The sequence below is a fragment of the Alligator sinensis genome, unplaced genomic scaffold (assembly GCF_000455745.1).
Source record: "Alligator sinensis unplaced genomic scaffold, ASM45574v1 scaffold448_1, whole genome shotgun sequence".
Taxonomy (NCBI): domain Eukaryota; kingdom Metazoa; phylum Chordata; order Crocodylia; family Alligatoridae; genus Alligator; species Alligator sinensis.
In genome coordinates this window covers 1,395,382-1,401,425 of record NW_005841870.1, presented here as the reverse complement: position 1 = coordinate 1,401,425, position 6,044 = coordinate 1,395,382, and positions in this window count along the sequence as shown.

Below are 6,044 nucleotides of genomic sequence, written 5' to 3'. Positions count from 1 at the left end.
CTCCAATAGTTTCATCTTGCTTTTTTAATATTAAGCTGAAACTTTAAAAGGAAAGTCATACCTCATTTTTCTGAATCTAGATTATCTTAAATAGTCACTTATGAGGCACCTAGTGAATCTCCTCTCGCTGTAGCTTTGTTCACAATCAAACTGAATGCATACCAGATTCCTTGTCCTGCAGAAGATGTGGTTGTAACAATTGTTTTTATTTAATACCCCTTTATGCCCCTCCCTCCCCACACCCCCACAAAAAAGAGAGAAACCATCCATTCTAAAAAGTAAGAAACTAAGATCCAAGTTTATGATCTGAATGAGGCAGAGAAGGTACTTGAGCCAAGGTCTCATAAATGCTCAAACAACTAATCTATTGATTATATGCTTGCTCATGTATAAGTGTGTAATGCTCTCTTATTTTGACAAAAAGCCCCATCTAAGGCCAAAGAAGCTCTTTTTCATTTTGATGAATTTAGTCAAAATTGATGTGTTCTCACTAAAATTTTTGGTTTCAACACATTGGCAATTTCTAACGGAAAAGCCAGTTTGCAAAAAAAAAATTCCCAAAGGTGTCAAATTGGCAAAGATTAAATGAAATTTACATGTGTGCTGATTATAACAGGGGTGTAGGTTGTGGCCATGTTGGTCTAAGGGCATAGGAAGACAAGGTTCTTTTGGGTGAATCTGGTATCTTTTATTAGACCAACTTAAATAGTTGGAAAACAATTATTAAGCAAGCTTTCGGGTTCAAAAACCCTTCGTCAGGCTAAGGAAGTTTCAGCAGTTGGTGTGTGCTCTTCCTGGATGGAATGAAAAGTAAAGAAGCCAGCAGCTGGGCTGGTATGCATACAAGACAGGTAGTCAGTGAAAATGTAGATTGAAGAGTCAATGGGTGAGAGACAGGTGGGGGGGGGGCGGCAGAGAAGGGGGATGAATAGTGGAGAGATACCTGGACAGTTGCATAAAAAAAATCTTTATTTGCAAGCTTTTGGGCACACGCACTTTTCCTCAGGCAGTGGAGAATGCACAGATTGTAACATTTCTCCCAGGCAGAAATGAAAATTCACATTTCCCAGGAGAATTGGAGGGTAGAGTAAGATCTCCTGGTTGGAAAAGTTCATTTTTCATGTTATGCAAATTACGCTTAGATAAAAGTTGGAGCAGGATCAAAGGTGTCTGATGGCAGGCAGGATGTTGAATTATGCTTCTTTCTTGTTACAATGTTACATATTTCATGGGAGTATTGGTGATGGAAGGTTCTCCTGGGCAAGGAATTTCTCTTGTGTTACATCAATTTTAGCCATCAGAATTATTAAAAAAATAAAAATTGAATTCTGCCAAGCTTATTTATATTGCAAGCTTAAGCAGGGATCAGTTTTGTAACCATGTTGGTCTGAGAAAAAGAGATACAAAGTTCTTGAGTCAGGCGATATTTTTTATTAGACCAACTGAATAAGCATTCTTATTCTCCCATGGTCATGTGATGGCAGAGACATAGGCACATGAATTTGCCTTAATCCAGCCTTGCTCTGCTTTGAGCTACTGGTTTTTTAGTCAACTCCACCACCATTCAAGGAGGTGAAGTTTAGTTAGTTTGTAGTGAACCAGAGTGTACAGCAAGAGAGTTGCCTTTGTTCCAAGACTTACACATTCAGCGTGCACAATAGAAAAATGTCAAGTCAATTATTGCACATTAGGATGTCAGCACAATGTGCAGCACGGTGTGCAGATGTTGAAACTGGCTTTGCATGACTCTGCTATGTTGCAGCTCTTATCTTTTCACTTACTTTCTGCCCCACCTCTAAGAGTAAGGTAGTTCAAAGCTCTTTTTTTTTTCCTTAAAAAAACACCCTGGTTTCAGTTGCAATACTTTACCTGAAGAGGCTTAGTTTTAAAGTCCTCTGGTTAGATCCCCTGAAACCAGCCTCATGGGATCTGTTAAACTAGTGGTTCTCAACTTTTTGAGACTATAGGATTCCCCCCTTGGGAAATGCCATCTCTTAGTTTTCACTTTTTTTTTTACTACAAAAAGAATAATAAATCAATTTTTCTTTTGCAGAAACTTTGCCCTGGTTGAGAATAATTGTGTTAAACAGTTAAGCAACTTTTTTTAGATAAAAATAAAATGCACAACTTAACTTCAATACATCATTATGATTGATTGGAAAAGTATCAAAGCATGCTCAGTCCTTGTCCTTTCAGATGAGCCTAGCTCTTTCTCTGATGTGGAGGAATTAGAATAGGCTTCCATCTTTAGGTTATATACTGTTTATTTTTCAGCTAAACGTAGGGCTGTGTGGGAGGCCTTCATAGTATTTCTCAGTCTCTTAGTTGCTTGCATGTACAGTTTCATCTACCTTACAAATGACTGCAGGTTTTATGAAGTAGGTTTAAATTACAGGTTGTATTGCAAAGCTTTAGAATTCCTGCCCAGACAAGTACAGCGTCTGCAGGCACCAAATGGCCTTTACAGTCAGGTAATCTAGTTTTGTGGTGTCATAAATTCTGCCCAACTATACCTAGTCCAGTAATGTGGGAAATCTCCCAGTACTCAGCTGAGCAACACACTTCAACACATGGGACAAAGGTTTAGGGCCTTGTTGCAAGTTGCACTTGGAGCTGCTCAAATGTTGATCCATGTAAGTGCTAGCTCAAATCTGGAGCAGTCACACCTTAAGGAAAAAAACCTCTGACTGCCCCCCCACCTCTGGTGCACACACACACCTGCACATCTGTGACTTGCCTCTAGAGAACTGGCAAGCAGGGGCTGGGTTAAGAGCTACAGCTGTGAGTTGCCACTACTGAGCTTGTGAATCAGGACAAGTTTCTATCCCTGCTGTAGGTGGGACTATGTTGCAGGGGTTTGGGGGGTAGGGGGCAGGAAAATGAAGATGGGTGGCAAGGAGTTAATGGGATGGGGTGGGTAATGAAATGGGAGGCAGAAAGGAAATGGGGATAGGGGAAGGATAGTGAAATGAAGGAAGTCTACCACTGAAGGATAAAATAAAAAGAAGTGGGGAAAAATATTTTAAACAATGAAAAGGAAGTAAATTAAAGAAGGTCTCATGTTTTAATAAACTGGAATTGGGACTGTGGTGTGGGGGTGCTGGTTGTGCTTTCTGGGGTGGCTAGAAGCTAGGAGCAGTGAGGGAAGTGCTTTTGGGGAAGCTACTGGCCCTGACCCAGGAAGGAAGCCATAGCTCATGGGGACCCAGTCCAGCTTCCTACCTTGTTCCTTCCCTTACCCCCCTCTCCCCCTGCCCCCCAGGCCCCACTCCTGGTCCCAACCATGCTCTGCAACCTGGCTAGCTGGCATGTGCTCTGCCAGCTGTTTGCATGGGGGTTGCACCCCTGGGGATGAGAAGGTCATACCCCCAGGTTGGTGCCAGAACCCCCTCCCTGGACAGTAGGGCTCAAGGGGTGGAAAGTCTGTCCACACAGAACAAGAGCCTGGGAGAGGGGACACTGTATCATGGGATGCTGAAGGATTGCCATACGGGCAGCTCATCTCTGGGGAGTGGCCACATGTTAATGGAAGATGAGCTGGGTAACATGGATCAGAGATAAACCTGCCCTGGAGTGGCATAACTTTAAGCCCCGTGGAACACAGTTTGAAAATTATTCGTCTAATGCAAGCTATAGAAAAATAAATAGGTGAAAGGGAGGGATACATTTCTTACCTAAGCCAGAGAACATGTCATTTTGTCATATTATCCTTGGCTTCCTCCTGCCATAAATCAGCAGATGATTTTACTAAACTACATATTAGTGGTTGCATTTACAAGCACTACATTAGCTTTATAACAGATCTTTATCAATAATAAGAAACCAGGTACTGTCTGCATTTGTTGGCAATGCGTTAAGAATTTATTTAAAAACTGTAAAACAGCATAAACTAATACTTCAGGTTTTCCAAAAGGGTAATAATACACAAAGTTTGACTTACACTGAAAAGACAAAAAGCAGTTTGTTTCCAATTCAAAAAATACAAATTTTTGCTACAGGTACAAAATTAGAAAAAGTTTATTTTTTCCTCTTGATCTGGGGGCAGACACGTACAGAAGGAACGTTTATTCCACCAGCTCCAAACTGATCATAATTATGAGAAGTGACAAAAAAGTAAAAATGTCATGGTCAGGGAGAAGAATAAAGTTTGTCTTTCATTCAACAGGAAATGAACACTTATTTCATTCCTTTGCACTTTTTGTTTTTGCCAACATTTTAAATTAACATCTTTCATGCTGCACATAACAATTGGAGAAAAGACAGTTCTACCCCATGCATTTATTCTAACATTTCATCACATTATATCTCCTGGTCGTGCTTTCATTTTACTCACTTAAGAAGGTTGGTATTTTTATTAACAACAATTACGGAAGCTCATTGTGGGCTAACATCATGGTTACAATTGTACTGAAGTGTAAGAATACAATCTGTACCCTGAAAGCATTCAGACCTGCTGATTTGTAATATTGTATAGCTGAGTCAGATTTATTTGCAGTCACACAGCTGTAACAGAGGCTTGTTTGTTCCAGGAGACAAATGCTACCAAGTACCCACTTCTGTGAAACACACATTCATCTTTTACAGTGTGCAAGGATGCAGAAGCCCTACAACACCTGTTCTCCGTGATTTGCCTGGGCTTCTGCACATAAGAATCCTAGATTCTTATTTTATTTTATTTTAAACGGACTTGTGCTTAAAAGTTCCCACTCTACTGGTTTCATGCAGACACACAGTATTGCTGATCAGATAAACTGAAAACAAGTGTTGTCAATAAAGCAAGACCCTCCAGCTCACTTCTTTTAAAACAAGAGTCTTTCTTTTTTTGTTGATTTGGATTTTTCTCCCAGTGTCAAGTGAGGCTGTTTCCAGTATTGTACCATTTTTATCGTGTTTGATTTATTACTTCGGCCTGTTTAAAGGACTCATAGAGATTGTACTCTTTCTTCCATAAAAGATCTGGACAAGATATTTTATATTAACTATACTGAAGTTCCAAGATTAAGGCTTTGCCTTGCTATTAAGAGGACACTGCAACTTTGGCAAAATCTAACTGCTTTGTTTCATTACCTCACTGAGCAAATGATACACCATTCATTGATCGCAAACATACACAGTGCCTTATATTTGTTAGTAGTGGGTTAGCCTTGATCTAATTTTTCCCTTACCTGTTGTATTAAATATCCATACTAAAGTAGAAGAAAAAAATTGTATATGTCACAATTTCTTCTTGCTCTAGAACATCTAAGAAACTATGATATTAGGTGCTCTTTGCCATCTTTACTAGCTATACTTAAAAAAAAACCTGAAAAACAAAACACACCTACAGCACTACAACAGAACTCTATCACCACTGAGAACCAGCTACAGCAATACATTACAATGGCATTATTTACAATTTGATGGTATATTATGTATATAATAAATTACATGTTAACACTTTTCCTCTTAAACTCTGATATAGGTAATTTTTTTTGTTCAGCCCAATATACTTTTCCCTTATATATCTTAACTACATAGGATAGATTGGGAGATGATAATGCTCTTTCACCTGTCTCTTCTGAATTTTAGAAGCCACTGTGTGGCTCTGACAACGTTCCTGACCACACTTTTTTTTCTCTAATTGGCTTTACCAAACAAAATGGGGAATTTGTAGAGGAAAGGAATAGGAAGAAAGTTTATATAGGTTAATTCTAAATCACCCAGGGTGTAAGGTAAACAGAAGGTTTCTCATTACTCTCCAAACCATACCTTTTTTTTCCCCCCCCAGTGGCAGACATGCTTTGAGAGCCTAGATTCTGGAGTAAGACTCTTTTATACTTAACAGAATTTAAAATTGCTTGTTCTAAACTCTGTAAATAAGTTTCTACTCTCTTCTGGAGTCTGCACTATAACAGATAAGACTCTTCCCAGTTTAAGGAGCCTCACTTCTTCCATAGGGTGGATTATTCCCATGCAATGTTTATTGGAGGTGCCAGAGGGAGATGGAAGAAAGGAAAGAGGGAGCATGGTCTGAGGGTAAGGCTCCCTCTTCTCATTCTTTTCCT